Raw genomic sequence first — 18,246 nt, 5'->3', positions numbered from 1 at the left:
TGGATAGTAATGGGCAACATTGCTGCTAGATGGCAGCTGTTACTGCACCCAGTTCTAGTTCAGAGTCTCCTGTGTTTTCTTCCTGCTCCAGTGCTTCCTGCACTTGTGCTCTGTCACAGCTTTCTTTCCATCCTTGAGCGCTGAAATGTTACTTGTCTCTGCTGCTGCTGTCCCACAGCATTTCTGGACAGCCCTTACCTCCATGTTCACAAATCTCTCTGTCTCCCTAAGCTGCCCTGGGCTGCAAAAAATGACTCACTGTGACTTCTTCTTGACTTTCCCACCAGAATTTAGTCTTACACATTTTCTAAGTTGTTGTGGAAGAGGTGTGCTGGGTGATCTTCCTCATATTCTACTATCTTGACTCTGTATCCTTGCTTTGGCTAACATAATATCCATTCTCCTGAATCTTTTACCTGTCAGAACATTGTTTTTCTATTTCAATTACTGACTCCTAGTTTAGTTTCACCCATTAAATAAGAGTATCCTACAAGGTTCTGAAATCAGTCTTTTGTTCTTTCTTTAACTCTCCCAATGATCTCAGCTTTTTATTTTTCAATTATCATTCCAAAGAAGTTCTATTTCAATGCTTGTTTCATCGCTTCATTGAAGTGACTGGGTTCTCAAAGGTCATGGTGGGCTCAGAAATGTCAGATTCGAAAGTGGTGATATAAGCAAAAGAATCATTTAAACATTTTTTAATAAACCCAAGTACTAATTTTCACAACTTTTTTCTTAGTCCTTTTAGGGTCATACATCCATGTAATGACCAATCATAATTCCAGAGTACTGATGAGGAAACATGATCCCTACCTTGTGAAAGAGATGAGTGACTAAGAGCACAAAATTAGACTTTTTAAAATATCCAATGTGGAAATTTGTTTTTCTCAACTCCGTATGTTTGTAACAGAGGTTTTGCTTTTCTTTCTCTCTCTGTGGGGGAGTTAGAATAAGGATTTTTTTTTTTGCCGAAAAAAATTAATTAAAAAAAGAAGTGGTTGTTTGTCCAGGCCCAAAGAGTAGTTATTAATGGTTTCATGACAAATTGGATATCAGCCTCCAATGGAGTGCCTCTAAAGATCTTTTCTTGGTCCTGTGCTATTTTGTGCTTTTAATCAAGTAGTTGTATAAGGGTGTAGATAACTGGGTTATCAAATTTCTAGCTGATGCAAAGTTGGGAAGGATCATAATATTGCATGACAGAATAAGATTCCAAAAAGATCTCAATAGACTAGAATGGGGGGGGGGAATCTAAGTTGATAAAGTTTAATAATGATAATTGTAAAGTCATGCACTTGAGTAAATATAATAAACTTGCAACAAACAAACAAAATGAGGGAACTCATGACTAGACATCAGTTCATGTGAAAAGCAGCTGTGGGCTTTAGTGGACTACATTCTCAATATAAATCAACAATGTGATATGGCAGTAAAAAAAAGATTATTCTATTTGAGGTTGCATTGAGATTCAAAGTATATTTCTGGCTAAGATGGTAGCATGGCAATGACACAAGAGCCCAACTCCTCCACTTATACTCTACAAAAGAAGAGCATCAGATTGAACAATAATTAAAAAATCTAAACAGAAATATCAGTAAACAACTTCATCTGGTCCAGAACTACACAAAAATACTGCTAAGCTGTGGACATTGAAAGAGAAGTCTTTTCAGAGAAGCCAATATAAGCTCAGGTAACAGATGAAACCCATGGTAGTGCCACTAATGGTGAAGAGTCAGCACTCCAATGAAGAAGCCATAAGGCCAAGTGGAGAACCTGTGGCCTGAAGGCCACATGTGTTCTTCTAGGTCCTTGGGTGTGGCCTTTTGACTGAGTCCAAGTTTTACAGAACAAATCCTTTTATTAAGGGGATTTCTTTTGTGAAATTTGGATTCGGTCAAAGGGCTGTACTTGAAGACCTAGAGGGCCACATGTGGCCTCAAGGCCATAGGTTTCCCCACCCCTGCCCTGCAGAATACAGAGATCAACTAGCTTCATGATTAAGGAAACCCTATAGGACAGATTACAGCACTCTGATAGGAGAAGCCCCAGAAGGAAGGTGATAAAGGAACAATTCTCTGATCAGGGGTGCCCTGTGGTGGAAAAAAGACCACTCAGAACCCTAATTGGTTAAGCTCTAAGAAATAATGCTCTAAACATCTTGGGTGGGGGAGAACAGAAGACCATCCATCACTCTGACTGTGGAAAACCAAAGGGGGACAGAAGATCATCTAGCACCTCGACTGAGGAAGCACAAAGTAATTAAGAGGTTGGGGACCACCCAGTGCCCTGACCAGATAATCAACCACATAAATATGAATGGGGATAGTGAAGTCTTCCAGCATGGTAGGTACAAACATACCATGTGAAGAAGAAACCAGTAGAACCAAGAAAGTAAGGTTAGGACCAAATAGGACGTTACCACCCCATTCAAAAGTGTGGAAGGATATAGAACCTAACCCTAATACCAAACTCCAAGTCAAAACCAACTCTACAGAAATGGGTGAACAAAAAAAGATATTTCACAATATGAGGAAATATTATGGGTCAAGAATCATCCAAGAGGAAAACCAAGTCTAAGAGACTAATGCCACAACACCTGCACGCAGACTCAGAAAAGATGGCTTGACCATAAAGACTGTAAGAACATGTGGGAAAATGAAGCATGAGATGAAAACTATGGAGGAAAGAATTGAAAGACTTGAGTTTAGGTGATAAATATTATTCAAGAAACAGACTCTGAAAATTAAAATGGATCAAATAGAATCATTGAATCAATGTTTCGAAGAGACAAAAATATTATAGTCAAAAATTAAAAACAAAAACACTGTATACCATAGTTCAAGAAATCACAAAATAAAACTGCCTAGTTCTATGAGGTTTGGGGGCAAAGTAAAATTTCAAAGAATCCCCTAGTCACCTCCTAACAGGAAACCCTCAAATGAAAACTCCCAGGAATGTTGTGGACAAAATCCAGAGCTTCCAGATCAAAGGGAAAAAAAAAACAGTCTAAGCAGCTAGAAAGAATCAAGGATCCAAAGTCAGGATCATGTAACATTTGGTAACCACCAGCACAAATTAAAAGAGATTCAGGAAAATTACATTCTCCAAAGCAAAAGATAAAGTCTTGTAACCAAGAATATCTTACCTTGCATAACAAAGTTTAATTGCACAGAGGAAAAGTGGTAGACTTTTAAGCATTCCTAATGAAAAGATCACAGCTAAGTAGGAACTTTGAAATTCAAAAAATCCCAGGACGAGATTTCCTCCTTGTGAAGAGTAAACACCTCCAGGCTAGGGTCCACTTTAACAACTAGAGGCAAACTGCTTAAACAACAGGTGACAAGCCCTGGGGTTAGCTGGTTTGAGAGACTACCCCAGCCCCAGCCCCAGCCACAGGAACTTTTACCTCAGGGACAGTGAGGGGAGTCAGGCATCTGACCTGGAGAAGATCTATGGAACCTCTGCTGACAAGGAACATCAGACCCAGCTGTGCTTTGGAGAGGTGGTGGGGGTAAGAAGGAACCAACCTGGTGAGTGCAGAAGCAGTGGGGTGGAACACCTCTGGCTGTGGGCACTTACAGGAGGCTGGGAGTCTTGGTTTGAGTTCAAGGTCAGAAGGGAAAACTAAAGAGAATCAGAGGCCAGAGGCATGATCCCCCATACCCCAGGGCTACAGGTCATTATAAAAAACTAAATTATTACCAAAAAAAAATGCACTGGCAAAGGAGAAAGAATCCAACCATAGAGAGCTACTATGGGAATAGAGAAGATTGGGGTTCATCTTCAGAGGAGGATACTGAAGCAAAGAAACTCTCTTCTACCCCAAAGAATAACATCAAATGGTCTTCTGACCAAAAAGAATTCACTGAAGAACTTAAAAAAAGGCTTTAAAAATCAAATGAGAGAGATTGAAGAAAAACTGAAAAGAAAAATAAGAATACAAGACAAACAAGATTATGAAAAGAAAGTCAACCAATTAGAAGAGATCCAGAATCTCAAGAAAGAAAATGACTCTTTGAAAATCAGAATTGGACAAGGGGAAGCCAGCAAAGTTATAAGAGATGAAGAAATTTTAAAAAATATAAAGAATGAAAAAATAGAAGAGAACGTGAAACATCTCATAAGAAAAACAATAGATCTACAGAACAGATCAAGAAGAGAAAATGAAAGAATAATTGGACTACCTGAAAGTTCTGATTAAAAAAGAATCTTGATACAATAATACAAGAAATAATTAAAGAAAATTGTCCTGAAACATTAGAACAAGAGGGGAAAGTGGAAATAGAAAAAAAATCCACCGATCACCACCTGAAAGAAATCCTACAAGGAAAACTTACACGAATATTATAGTCAAATTTTGAAACCACCAGATCAAAGAAAAACTATTATGAGCAACAGAAAAAAAAATTTACATATGGTGGTACCACAATTAGAATTACACAAGACCTAGCAGTGGTGACACTAAAAGATCGCTTGTCTTGGAACACTATATGTCAATGAGCAAAAGAACTGGGATTCTGGCCAAAAATATCATACCCACCAAAGCTAGGCATAATTCTGAATGAAAAAAGATGGACATGTGATCAATTGTCAGACTTTCAGGACTTTGTTAAAAACAACAACAACCAAAAAACCCTGAACTCAATAGAAGATTTGACATACAAGAGCCAAGAGAAATATAAGGTACATACCAGCGACCAATTACAAGAGACTAAATAAGGATAGAATGTTTACCTTTTATGTATAGAAAATATAAAATCTATGTCTAAGATTATTACTAGGAATTAGGTAACTCATAAGAAAGATTGGGGTAGACCTGAGTATGATATGAATTAAAAAAATAAAATCATTCAAGAACAGCTAAAAGAGTAATTATCTTTTACAAATGAGGTACAAGAGGAAGAACCAATACAGAAGAATTAGATGGGGGAGGAAGACTGTTAGTTATGGAAACCTACTTTCATCAGAAATGGGTTTAAGAGGGGAAAATATATACACATTTAGAAGAGTATAAAAGTCTTCTAAATTTAGAAAGAAATAAAACTCAAAAGGATTGGGGGGGATAAAGGAGGGATCTTTAGAGGGGAGGGTGAGGGAATAGGTGAAAAAAGGGATATAGAAGGGGGTTTAGATTTAGGGGAATGGGAGGATAAGGGAGAGATTGCTGGAGTGGTGGGTAGGTCAAGTAATAGAAGAGTAAGGTAGCAGGTAGAAGTAAAGTAGAGGAGTTAGGAGAAATAGGAAAAAAGAGATACACACAAAGATTAGGAGTAGAATCTCTTAGGGAAAGTATATGTCTACATATGTGTATATGTATATGTGTATGAATATATCAAAACCTATATATAAATATATCCATGCTCAATTATAGCCTTCGGGTGGCAGGTAGTGGGGAGGGAAGGGGGAAAAAAAGAACAAAGTAAAAAGTGTACAGCAGAGAACAAAAGAAAACCTACAAGGAAGCAAAGAAAAGATGGACAGTTTTCAACGTAACATACTGTATTTAATTTATACGTTTTCTTGAAACGAAAAGTTATTTTTTTTTGTTTTGTTTTTTGTTTTGTTTTTGGTGAGGCAATCGGGGTTAAGTGACTTGCCCAAGGTCACACAGCTAGTACGTGTCAAGAGTTTGGACTGAGGCCGAATTTGAACTCAGGTCCTCCTGACTTCAGGGCCGGTGCTCTATCCACTGCTCCACCTAGTTGCCTCTGAAATGAAAAGTTATTGCTATATACTTTGAATCCTCTACTGTGTTCTGCTGTGTACATGACATATTTTTTTCTTTTCTTATTTTATAAAGTTTAATATTTAAGTTTATAATGTTTCTCTTTTCTTATTATGTATTTAAGTTTTAGCATTTGTCTAAAATAAAAAAAATTTAAATAAAAAAGGTTAGATATATTTTTGGCCATTCCAAATGGGAATCAAAAGGAGTATACATATTTCTCATCCATGTGTGGCACACATATAAAAGCTGACTGTGCTAGATGAAACCTGATAAAATGTATAAAAACAAAAATGTTAAACACATTTCTTATTAATCAATACATGATAAGAATCATTATCAATAAAAGGCCTCTGAAGAAGAGATTTAAACTTAATTGGAGAATAATGTCATCCTAAAGAATCAATGAGTCAAAGAACAAATCATAGAAACAATTAACAATTTCATCAGAGACAAATATGAATAATAATGAGACAAAATATGAAAACTTTTGGGATTTATCCAAAGCAATCCTTAAAAAAAAATTTATATCTTTATGGACTTTTATCAACAAAAGAGAGAAAGAACAAATCAATGAATGGCTTAAAAAAACCTAGAAAAGAGAAAAATCAAAAAACCCCAAATGAACACCAAAATATAAATCAAAGGCTGATTAACAAAATTGGAAGGAAAAAATTATTGAACTAAAAAAGTAAAATTAAAATCTAGTGTTTCAAAAAAGTAATAAAAATGCATCATTGGCTAGTCTTATTTTTTTAAAAGAACAAAACCAAATTACCAGTATTAAAAATGGAAAAGGATAATTGATAACAAATGAGGAAATAGAAGAAATTGCTAGATACTATTTTGCCTAATTTATGCCAACAAATTGATAACTTAAATATATGAATATTTATAGAAACATAAAATACCTTGATTATCCAAGCAATGAATAAATAATTTAAATTTCCTAGTCTTAGAAATAAAATTTTAACAATCCAAAAATAAATTCTCAAAGGTCAGGGGAAAAAAACAAACAAACCAGGACTAGATGGATATACAAGTGAATTTTACCAAACATTTAAAAAGCAATTCTAATATTACATAAGTCGTTTGAAAAGATACCTAAACTGGAGAAAGGTGATACAGAGAAAGAAAACTATAGATCAATATCCCTGACTAATACTGATGCAATCACTTAGTTTCATGGGGAAAAAAGTCTTATAATTTGAGGAAGGAAGGAAACAAGTATCTATGAAGTGCCTATCATGTGCCAAGCTCTATATTAAGTGCTTTACAAAAATTTGATCCTCACAGTAATCCTGAAAGTTAGGTGCTATTATTATCCCCATTTTATGTTAGGAAACTGAGGCAAGAAGAGGTAAATGACTTATCCAGGTTCACTGAATACAAATATTAAGTATCTGAAGCCACATTTGAATTCATGTCTTCCTAACTCCAGGCCCAGTCAATTATCTACTGTGCCCATTATCTACATTATCTTTCTGACTATTTAAATGAAGTTTCTTTTTTAAAAAATATATTTTTCTTTTAGCTAATCTACTTAGAAACCTACTTAACTCTCATAGATACTAGGAATTGGAATTTCAACATTTAAATGAATTTATTGCTCTTAGAATATTTGAAAAATTAAATTTTATTTTATTTTCAAATGAAGATCTGCCTTCTCATATCCTTACCATTCCTGAATTGAGAAAGCAAGAAAAACAAAACCTTGTTGACACATATGTATAGTCAAACAAATCAAATTCTCACGTTGGCCATGCTCCAAAATACATACCTGAACTGGTACTCTGAATCTATCACCTCTCTATCAGGAGGTAGACAAAATGTGTTGTCATGAGTTTTCTAGAGTTGGGGTTGGTCATTCTGTGATCAGAGATCCCAAGTTTCCAAAAGTTGTTTGTCTTTACAATATTACAATTATTATGCCTTAGAATTTTTTCTTATTCTTGCTTACGGGAACCATGACTGCAATGGCAAATGCCATTAAGAAAAAAAATTTGACAAACAGGCATAACTATAGAAAGTAAAAAGAAGTGGGAAACTTCTTATTCCTTTTATTTTTTTTTTCACTTTTTTCTGCTATAAGAAAAGATAGATAACCTTGCTTGAAGATACCCCGAATTTCTCTACTAAAGGGTATACATAAGTGCAATAGCAAGCTGCTGCCCCATCCCTAAAGGGTACACTTTTCCCATATGAAATAAAACAGTGCAAATAACCCCTCTCACTTTTTTAAAAGCATAGAAACTAAATGATTTTTATCCTTTTTTTTTTTACTTCAAAATTTTTTTAATGATAGAGGTGCTTGGATGCCATTGTCTCAAACAAGTCAAAAAAAGAGCTGCGGGGAAGGCTACTGCTTTTTAGCATTGACTATCTTGTCTAATTTATTTTAATTAATTAATTAATTGATATTTTCAATATTCACTTCCATAAGATTTTGAGTTCTAAAATTTCTCCCTCTTCCTCCCCTCCCCCTTCCCAAGATTGTGTGCAATATGATATAGGCTCTATATATACATTCCTATTAAACATATTTTTACATTAGTCATATTGTAAAGAAGAATTAGAACCAATAGGAGAAACCACAAGAAAAAAAGAGACAGAGAGAGCAAATGGTATGCTTCGATCTTCATTCAGACTCCATAGTTCTTTTTCTTTATGTTATCCTTTTTTTTCTTAGATCTTCTCAATATACAATGATAATAAGCCGTGTCATTTAGATTGTTCTCTTGTTCAGCAAGGTACTCTTAAAAATCTTCCAAATATCTGATCTCTTTCCTCTCTTTTTTCCTTTCTTCCTTCCTTCTTTCCCTTCCCCCCTTCTTCTGCTTGGGACCAACCTGATTCTTCCTTTGGTTTATTCCAATACACTAATGTATCACTATTGATTTAACCATTCTGTTACTATTGGATATTAAGGTCACTTCTAGGTTTTGTTTGTTTTGTTTTGCAATTATATGTAATACAGCTATTCAAATCTTTGAACTGAGAGCTCTTTTTCATGAGTCTTTTTTTATTACATTTTCAGGGTATGGTCTCAATAATGGAATTATTGGGTCAAGAGCTCAAGTACATTTCATGCAAAACTGTCACAGTTAATAAATTCCAGGTCTTTTTTCTATAGTTGAATGCTCTAGAAGGACTTCTCCAAAGGACCTCCCTCCTCCCGCCCAATACATACACAGGGAAAATTCCTAGAGGACCATGTACATTGGCAATAATTTTTCTACTATTATTAGTATGGTTTTACTGACATTTGGTAGCTGCTAAGAAGAGACAATCTGACAGCAATCTGCAAAAATTCTCCACGCTGTTAAGGTTTATGTAAGATTGGTTCTTCTCTCTGCCTGTGTAGGAACAATCCAAGTTTGAATTTCAAATCTAGAATATATAAATGGATGGTCAAATTTTTTCCTACTGTTTTGATTTGTCATCTTGATGGATGAATCTTAGCAAAAATAATGTTTTACTTCAACTGATATCCAAAATGTTCTTTCTGGGGAGATGCAGTCTGGGAACTTAGAAATAAAAGGATACAGATGGTCTGAAGGAATGTCATTTTGGGTGAATTCTTTGGGTAACAAAATCCTTAGGCAGTATCAGAGGCTGAGAATCTGACTGAAGGTTCTCACATTTTCTTACGCTGGAGAAATTGCTTTGTTTTGTTTAGTTTTGTTTTTGAGGAAATGGTCAAGATCAGATAATGCATTTGCTAAAGAAATGATAAACAATTTTCCAAACTTAATGCTACTGTTTATTGTGAGGTCAACAAACTATCTAGAGAAAAATGCACCCTATTTTCTCAAGTACTCATAAATAAAGAGAAACAAGAATTCTTATACTTGTGTTCAGTCCAATGATTGTGTATATATTTTATGAGAGGGTATACACATCAATCACTAGGGTTATAGCAACAACCCCTCAGACAATCTAATTAAGTTTATGAATTGGGTTTTATTATCTAAATTTTATTTGAACCTCTTTATAATGTGTATCTCTACCAATGTGATATTAGTGGAAAAAGAACTGGATTTGGAGTAGAGTACCTGGGTTCAAATACCAGATCTGACACTTATATACAGTGACCTTGGATAAGTCACTTGTGGTCTCTGGGCCTTAATTTCTTTATCTATAAAATGAGACATTTAGACTAGATAAACTCTAAGGTTCCTCATAATTCTATTATGCTGCATAAAGCTTGCTTTGTATCTATTTGTTGCATGCTGTTTCTTCTGTTAGAGGGGGATCTTGAAGGTAATGTTCTGTGCCTCCTTTTGTATCCCCAGCTTAGCATAGTACCTGCATATAGTAGGCGCTTAATAAATGTTTACTGACTGATTCATGTATCTAATTCTTAAGGCTAAATTTCATGTTTATTACCTACTGTGTCCTTTACAATCTTTTCAGTAAATTATTTCAGATTAAAATTCTAGTTCTAGTGTTCTGGGGTTTGGTGAAAAAGTTTGTTTACTTTAGTCTTATCTTTCGTGAGTTAGTAGACTTTTTTCACATACCCTTTATACCCTTTTTCAACCTTTGTTTTTTCCAGATAAACTTCTTAATCTCCTTAACCTATCTCCCTCAGGTACCCTTTCTCCTCCACACCCTTTGGATTTCAAATTTATTTCCTTTGAAAGCAGACAATATTCTCCTCAACTGATATATTATACTAGTCCCCAGCTTCATACACACAACAGTGGAGAGAGAAAAAGTGCGTTCTAACAGTCTCCACTTCTTAAAGTTGATCTGTTCATTAAAGTAATAAACAAGTCTTGAGGAGCTCCTCTAGAAACGTCCTTTGCGAAAACAGTAATACCTTCAAAATTATGGCTTTGATTACCAGGGGACCCTGACCACAGATGGCAGCTCTGAGTCCAACCCTGACTATCATCATAGAGCTTTATCCATGAATGTTTGGTGCTACCTACTGGATTGTGGAGGGAGCTAAGAACAGCAATGGGATCATCCTAAGGCAAAAGGCAGCTTAGGTGTCACAGTGGACAAAGTGCTGGACCTGGTGTCTCATCTTTCTGAGTTCAAATCTGACCTCAGACACTTACTAGTAGTGTGACACTTACTAGTAGTGTGACCCTTGGCAAGTCACTTAACCCTATTTGCCTTAGTTTCCTCATCTGTAAAAAGAGCTGGAGAAGAAAGTGGCAAATCACTCCAGTATCTTTGCCAAAAAAAAAACAAACCCCAAAACCCAAATGGTGTCACAAAGAATTAGACATGATGGAAATGACTGAACAACAACAACAACATCCTAAAGCTCTAACTAGGATGATGTGACTGGGGCTTTGCTGCAGGGCATCGAAATATGGAAGGCATCAAAATTTAATATGTGTATTCCTTTAGCAGCTAGAAACAACTGAGTCTGGCAGCTAGTTTGTAATAGTAATTAGTTTAAATATAAAGCTACCAGATGTACCCATCTGGAGACACTACTGTATCCAATTCCTCATCCTGCTTAGCTGAGTTTAATCTTAATTACTTCTTGTATTATTTTCCAATCATCAATTATAAAGTTGATTTGAGCACACATTTCATGTTGGTTGCTCTAGGCACCCAAATTGCTGGTTACAGCTCTGGATCATCCCAGCTTTGGGCAGAACATCTGATTAAATCACTGAAAGTGAAAAAAGCGAGAAGAGTGAGAGGAGGGGATAGGGTGGAAGAGTACAGGAGAGGATGGAACAGGCAACTGGTGTACTGGAAAACATAGCATTAACATCCTTCAACAGACCCTTACCTTGGTGCTCATATGGATAGCTTCATTAATTCCATGCATTTTTAAAACTTTGAATTCCAAATTCTTTCCCTTCCTCCCTCCCCACCTCCCTCCTCATTGAGAAGGCAAGCAATTCAATAGAGGTTATACATGTGTAGTCATGCAAAACATTTCCATAATGGTCATATTGAGGCACTCTGTCTTAAGGCTGTCTCTATCTACCAGGGGTGGAGAAACTGCACCCTGGAGGCCACTTGTGGCCCTCTAGGTCCTCAAGTATGGCCCTTTGACTGAATCCAAACTTCACAGAACAAATCCCCTTAATAAAAGGATTTGTTCTGTAAAACTTGGACTCAGTCAAAAGGTTGCATGAAGGACCTAGAAGGCCACATGTGGCCTGCAGGGCACAGGTTCCCCACCCCTGGTGCACTGTGAAAAGATAGCCACACTTAGAAACAGTGGACTTCATAGTGGCAGTATCCAAAGAGAAATTATTTCTGTTGACTGTTGCTGGCACAGAAAGCATTGTCATGGATCCCAGGGTTTCCACTAGCATGAATTTTTTTTTGGTTGTAATATTTAAAGGTAGCTACGTCATAATATGATTAGACAGCTCAGAACATTCCCCCTTCAATATCTATTGTGATGTAGAGATGACCCGGGCTCTTGAAGTCTAAGCTAATTGAGTGCAAGCTTGGGTAGCTCAGACCAACTTTCTACCAATTTGGGCAGTCAATCAAGTGCCTACAATGTGTCAGCGACTGTGCCAAATGCTGGGGATACAAAAAGAGGCAAAACTTAGCCCTTCAAGGAGCTCACAATCTACTAAGGAAGACAACATACTAACAAATATATGCAAAACAAGCAATATACAAGATAAATAAGAAATAATTAACAGTGGGAAAGCACTAGAATTAAGAGGGTTTGGGGAAGGCTTTGGGATTTTAGCTGGGGCTGAAAGAGAGGTCAGGAGCTGGAACAGAGAAAGGAGAGCATTCCAGGCATGGGGGACAGCCAGAGAAAATGCCCAGAGGGGAGAAATAGAATATCTTCAAAGGGCTTACACTATAACAAAGGAAAACAGTACCTAAAGGAGAGCTAGAAAGTGGTGGGAAGTATACACATGTTGCAGGTAACATGGTTTCAAACTGGGCAGGAAAATATGTGAAGTCCTGGTTCTGAGCAAGACAAGGGAAGAACTCATGTATCATCAGCCAGTACCCAGAAGTAGAATCCAAGGTTCCAGTGCTGGCAGTGGGCTGATGGCAGGAGAGGGAGAAGATAATGGCTGGAGTGCAATTTCACGAAGGTAGAGCAAAGGGTTGTTGTTTGTAGCGGTAAATTTAGGCTTGATATCTGGAAAAAACAAAATGAAACAAAATACAACTAAGAAACTTCCTAATAATGAAAGCTAGAATCTAAAAGTGGGATAGAAAAAAGCCGAGGCTTGATCTTTGGGGGGGGATATGTCATAAAAGGCATGCTTGGTTCAGGCATGGATAGGACGAGGTAGCCTCTGTAACCCCTTCCTGCCTGGAGATGCTGTGATGATTTTCTGAAGCAAAAGAGAGAGCACAAAATCCATTCACTAAACCACAAAAGCTTTGCTCATAGGAGAGACCCTCTGGCCTTTCTTCAGAGCTTTGAGCTTTTTTACTCTTAATTTTAGGCAAGGTTCTAACAAGCTCATTTCCTTTGTTCATTGTTGCTCAGTCCTGTCTGACTCTTCATGACATTTTCTGGGCAAAGATACTAGAGTGGTTTGCCTTTTCCTTCTCCAGCTAACTGAGGCAGACATGGTTAAGTGGCTTGCCTAGGATCACACATACAAGTCAAGAAGATGAGTCTTCCTAACTCCAGGCCTGGCACTTTATCCACTTGACACCGAGCTGTCCTACCTAGCTCATTGCCTAGGCTACAGCAAATCAGATGGCTGTGACCGGGAAGGGGCAGCAGTACTAGAGACAGGTTTGGTGGGAACATCAAGAAGTGACAGCAGACAGCCTCACTGTTAGAGGCAGGATACAGAAAATACTACAGAATTCTCTCCCCACCTGCAGCAAAAAACCCCCGAAAAACAAAAAAACCCTAAGCAATTTTAGTGTACCATTTAGGTACACTTTAGGTATACAGCAATCCACTTCAGCAGCCCAACACACAACATTATACGATTGACAATCCAATATAGTACTTGGTTTTCACAATTATTACTCTAGGTCAATAAGAATAAAAGCTAAACGTTGTCCAGTGTGTTCTGTTTAAGAAGGCAAGGAATATACATTTTATAAAGATAACTATCCCAAATTTTTGAAATAAAATTTGATTTTCATAATGATGCCTCTAGGTCATCAAGACAGGTTCCTTAAGCATCCTATTTCCTGTCCTGTTCAAACGTAAGCTTGCCAAAAAGACTATTTTATGGAGAACTCACACAGGGCAAGCATTCACGTGGTGCTCCAAAGAAGCAACATAAGGACTCTCTCAAGGTCTCTCTTAAGAACGTTGGAATTGATTATGTGACATGGGAGACACTGGCATAGGATTGCTCAGCCTGGCATGCCCACCTCAGAGAAGGTGCTGTGCTTTATGAGCAAAACAGAATTGAAATAGCTCAAGAGAAAGGAGAGATGTGCAAATTTAGAGAATCCACCCCACATGTTCACGTGGATTATTTATGTCCGACCTGTGACCTGATCAGCCACAGTCAGACACACTATAACTTGACTCTAGCACAGTGATGTCATTTTGGTCCTCTTTGAGAATGGAGGACAACAACCAACCAACCATTCTTGTTCTGTTAATCTGGGCAATATGTGTATATGTATGTATATGTATGTGTATGTGTATATATATACACACATACATACATATACATACATATACATATATTATATATATACTTAATATTTATCCATTTAATTTTTATTGTCAGTGTTGGGGGGCGTATGGTCGGGACTCTAGATCATTAAGAAAAAAAGCTAGACAATGTTCAGTGTATTCTGTTTAAGAAGGAAAGGAATATATGTTTTAGAAAGATATCTCTCCCAAACAGAAAAATAAAATCTAATAGTTGGCATTTAAAAGGATAAGCCTTAATTAATTCAAATATTTAATTTATCTGAAACACTTTTCTTTAACAATGTTAAATAAATAAAATGGCATTGAATTTTCAGCATTTGGTATAGTCAAGAAATTTAAAAGTATCTAGCTTTTCATAAATAAGGAAGTAATATTACAACATAAAACTATTTTTGCTCTATCAGTGGTAAGCAAGAATGTGCATTTTAGAATTTAATGCTTCAGGGCGAGTTGGGGATACATTTGTACAGTTAGTTTGTATAAAGTAACATTAAGGAAGGCATGCATAGTATGAGGAGCTAAGAGGAAGATAGCTACCATTTATGCACATGACAGAGATCTTTAGATGTAGCTTATAGTTGTTGCTCAAGTTGCTACATTATAAAATTCTGTGGCCTTTTTATTTGCCAGCCATCAAAATGACAATCCCCAAATGGCCTTCTTTCAGACCAGAGACAGGATCTTTGCAATGCCCTGGTTTTAGCTGGCACAGTTGGCCCCTAAGGACATAAAGCTAACATGTTTCAGAATCACAGTTATAATAGGGAAAATGCTACAGAAACCTGTACAACACATGCAAATTCTGTTACAAAGATGAAAACTAAAAGTATTTTGGAAAAAAGACATTTAAAAAAATCCTGTCTTCTGTGTCTGAAAGATAATGTGTAAGTTAGAGATTTTGACAGAGGTTACATCTGCACTTGCAAAATGAAATGGAAAATGTATTCATTCTTTCATCAAGTGGTTATTAGATAACTACTGTATGATGGAAGTTGTGTTAGGTGCTGGGGGAGATAAGTCTAGATAAGAAGTGCTCGTTGCCCTCATCTGACTTAACATTTTAGCAGTAACATTACAGCACCAACACAGAAAATTTTGATTACATTAGAAACTGTGATATGAAGTTTAAGGGCAAAGAGTTTCAATTTTGTTTTAAAAATGAACTAACACAGGGGATTAGGGAAGGTTTTGTAGAAGAGGCAGCATTTGAGATGGACTACCTCACCAATTCAAGAAGGTGGATGGTAGGACTTCAAAAAGCTGAGCCAGTATTACCAAGGTGAAGGAATCCCATGAACAGGAATGAGAGTGACAAAATTATCAAGCAATCAGATATGAACCCTGGGATTAAGTGCTAGGCATCACAGTGCTAAGATATGGAGTCAGGATGACTTAGATGTGTGTCCCTGGGCAAGTCATATAAACTCTTTCAGCCTTTGTTTCCTTATCTGTAAAATGGGGTATAATAACATACCTCACAAGGTTATTGTGAGTACCAAAAGAAGTAACATGTAAAATCACTTTGCAAACCTTAATTTGTTGCTGTTCAGTCATGCCTGACTCTCTGTGACCCCATTTGGGGTTTTCTTGGCAAAGATACTGGAGTGGTTTGCATTTCCTTCTCCAGCTCATTTTGCAGATAAGGAAACTGAGGCAAGCAAGGTCATGTGACTTTCCCAGGGTCATGACACTGCCACCTAGATGTGTTTCCATGGGTAAGTCATATAAACTTTTTTCAGCCTTAGTTTCCTCATCTGTAAAATGGGGATAATACTATACCTCACAAGGTTGTTCTAAGTGCCAAATGAAATAACATATGCAGATCACTTTGCAAACCTTAAAGTGTAATATAAATATTAACTGTTCTTGTTTCCACTTGTAGAAAAATGTACCCTTGCTAATTACCAGGCTTTTTCAAATAAAATCCTCTTTTTGTGTCACATTATCTGGATAGTTTCTCTTTTATCTCGCTAATGCAGACATAATGAACCTGCGTCTGTGAAATAGGTTATACATAATCCTGAGATTATGAATCAATTTTCAGAGCTCCCAGGCATCACTTTCTTCTTTCCTTAACTAAAAAAGTACAGAAAGAAGAGATAGATAGTGTGGTAGATAGAGTACTGGTCATAGAATTAGGAGGAACTGAGTTCAAATCCTCCCTCAGATACTTACTGGCTATAACCCTAGGCAAGTCAGTTAACCTTGTTTCCCTCAGTTTCCTCGTTAGTAAAATGAGGATAATCATAAAACCTACCTCACAGGGATGTGAAGATGAGATAAGATTTTATACATATTTTATATATATATATGTACACATACATACATGCATACATACATACACATATACTGTTTTGCAAACCTTGGCATCATATACATTTTAGTTTTGGGTTTTTCTTTGGTAATAATTATTAGACCACAGGCCCATGGCTTCAAAGACAATATATCCCTGCCTTTAGAGCTGAACAAACTATGTTATATACTTTGCCCTCAGAATACGTGAAAATGAGAAGTGACCAGTAAATATGGAGGGCGGTAGGTCCCTACTCAATGATGGTAGGTTTTATAGACTATTAGAGCTAGAAGGGCCCTGGGAGGTCTTCTAGTCCAACCCCTTCATTTTCCAGTATAGGATCCTGAAATCTAGAGATGGGAAAAGCTCCCCCATGGCCAAGTTCACATAATTAATATATCCCAGCACCAGCAGTCAGATACAGGTCTTCTAACTCCAATCTCATCAATCAGAATAAAAACATAATTCACAAAATATCACTATTTCTTTTGTTGAAAAATAATAGTCCCAGTGATCCTGCCTGCCACATGAACAAATGAGTCCAGAAAAGACTAGCACCCTATAAGCAATCATTCCTGAGAGGCTATATAGTCCTGGCTCTGCCCCTGACAACTGAATGACTTTAGGCAAGTCATCTTTCCTCCCTGGGACCCATTTTCCTCACCTATAACAAATGAAGGATTGGGACTAGATGATCTAAAGTTCTAGCTCTATGAGTCTATGTTTACTGTGAAATTCCCTCCTTCCATAAGCCACTGTCTGAATCTCTGCTCATTTGTGCCTATCTTCCAGCTGAAGTCAGAATATCTCATAACTACTTATTTGCAGTCCTATCTTTCCCACTCTCCAGTAGCTAAAGATTAACTCATTTATCCATAAAGCACTTATCAACGCTGCCTGAACATTGCCTATAATCTACCAAAGTAAACACATAGCAATGAAACAATTTTCTAAGCACTCTTTTTCCAAAACGTTGACCATTCACATTGAAGACTAAATGCGAATCATATATGTAAAGCTGGAGGGAACCTCAGTGTTAATCTTTATTTCCTACTCATTCTACAGATGAGGAAAATGAGTCCGAGGGAGGGGAAGTCATTAGTCCAAGGTCACATAGGTGTTAAATGGCATAGCTAGAATTTGAAATGAAATTCTCTGATTCTAAATCTAGCACCCTGGCCATTGAAAGTCCTTTATCAACTATTCCAGCAAAATGTATCACATACAGTACTTAGCATTACAGAAACATACTACAGTCCTATAAGGTAGTAAAACCAGAATGTTACCAGGCAAGAAGAACAGTAACACTCTATTGACATTATGTTAGGAAATTTATATATTAGAAAAAGCAATTGCTTATCACAGAAATTAGCCTCAACAAAAAAAATTTCATATTGGTAGTATGCAGACTCAGTTTCTAATGAATAAAAGCGATTAGAATCTTACTTTCATTCTCATTACAGAAATTTATTCAAAGTTACAAAACTCATTAAAAAGTATTGAATTTACATACTGGTCAGTTTTCCCCATCTGATGGATGTCTTCCACCATCTTTACTGATATTTACTGGGAATTAATTGTGTTAAGTAAGGGGTAGGAGACACAGAACATTATATATATATATATATA

The sequence above is a fragment of the Vombatus ursinus genome, unplaced genomic scaffold (assembly GCF_900497805.2).
Source record: "Vombatus ursinus unplaced genomic scaffold, bare-nosed wombat genome assembly UNPS02014774.1, whole genome shotgun sequence".
NCBI lineage: Eukaryota > Metazoa > Chordata > Mammalia > Diprotodontia > Vombatidae > Vombatus > Vombatus ursinus.
This window is presented reverse-complemented; position numbering follows the sequence as displayed.